The sequence below is a fragment of the Solanum pennellii genome, chromosome 2 (assembly GCF_001406875.1).
Source record: "Solanum pennellii chromosome 2, SPENNV200".
NCBI lineage: Eukaryota > Viridiplantae > Streptophyta > Magnoliopsida > Solanales > Solanaceae > Solanum > Solanum pennellii.
Window position 1 is genome coordinate 43,942,954 of NC_028638.1, and position 1,709 is coordinate 43,944,662.

Below are 1,709 nucleotides of genomic sequence, written 5' to 3' on the forward strand. Positions count from 1 at the left end.
CCTACCAAATTACATTAATCCCTAGTTTTCCCATTTTGAGCCTGAAACCTTCATTTGGACAACTACATCTTAACCACTACCCTTTTGAGTGTTTTACGAGCACTATCCTCTCTTGGCCCGACCTTCTTGAGTGCACCAAGAATGTGCAAATCATAAGAGTAGATCCATGTTTGAAATTTCAAAAAGCAAAGATATTGAGTCTCCCAAAATCAAGGAAGCAAAGACTCTAGAGAAAAAGAGAGAGAAAAAAAAGTGGAAGAAATAAAGAAAGACGAAAAATTCCTTTACAAGATCAGTGAAAGGTGGGAAGGAAAATATTCCAACAAAAAAAGAAAAAATTATTATAATAAAGAAGTGAATAAAAGAAAAGCTCCAACGAATAAGGACTCAAAAGAAGAAGAGAAAAAAAAGAGATGAAGAGAAAAGCTCAAGAAAAAAAAAGGGAAAGCTTTCAAAATGAGAATTCAAAAGAATTTGAAAGGTGAGAGAACAATGAAGAGGATCTGACGCCAAAGGCGTACCAGTCATTAAGAACACAAATTCTGTGTGACGCTCAAGGAGGAATTCAGTCACTTTTATCTCAAATAAATATCCTCCCCATCCCTAAGCCCACGTTACAAGCCAATGACAAGCCCTACATGATCTCATTCCAAATGTTCTCACGTTAGTGGAGATTTACATAAGGGTCAAGCATATGGTATCACAGTTGTGTACATTGAACATTCTTGTGAGTGTGAGTGCACTTTGAAAAAATGTCCTATAATCAAATGTTTCAAATATGTGTGAAATAGGACTAGCCTTTGTCGTGAGGGCACTTGAAACATGAGGATTGATACAATTCAAAACCTTTGATTGAAACAAGATGAACGGATCTTGTTGATCTTTAAGTATATTTGAGGAACCGCTTGAAGCTGTAGGAATTACCTTAATTCAATCTTAAAAAAAAAAGATTTACGTGCAATCTTAACTGTTGGTACCAATCGTGGTGAGGACTTGACTATCTCATCATCACATTTTTTTTTTATTTTGAAAAAAAAAGAAGAGAGATTTACCTGCAATTCTAACTGTTGGTACCAATCGTGGTGAAGATTTGACTATCTCATCACATTTTTTTATTTATTTTTGAAAAAAAAAAGAAAAAAAAATTGCCTTTTGAGTTGTTCATCATAAAAAGTGTTATTAAGTTAGTCTTATATGTGTCAGATGCCTATTTTACTTCATTGGATTGTCCATCCCAAAACATGATATATCTTGTTCTTAGGCTTTGAATATAGCAAAGAATACCATTTGCATATTCCATCATGTTCATATTGTGCATTTTTTACTGATAATCTTTCAGAATCTTTGCAGCACTCATCATCCCCAAGATGGGAACTACGTTTGACCTGATTCCTGCTCCAACGGGATACGTAGGCGCCACAACGGCTCGGTCATATTCCCAGTAAGATTTCCATTTCTCTTCATAATGGAAACTGGGACAGAATTTTTGAGAGGATCTCAAAAATTTATTTGAAGTTGAATTTCTTTAACAATTCAAAACAGAAGACCCAAATTCTACGGAGTTAGCCTTGGGGAGATCTCAAAAATTGCGGTAATCTAGTTTTCAACTGGGACAAAATTTTTGGGATGATCTCAAAAATTCCACAAATGTCATCTGTTACTTATTGAAGTAAACTGGGAATTTTTTTGAGGAGGGGCCTCAAAATTCA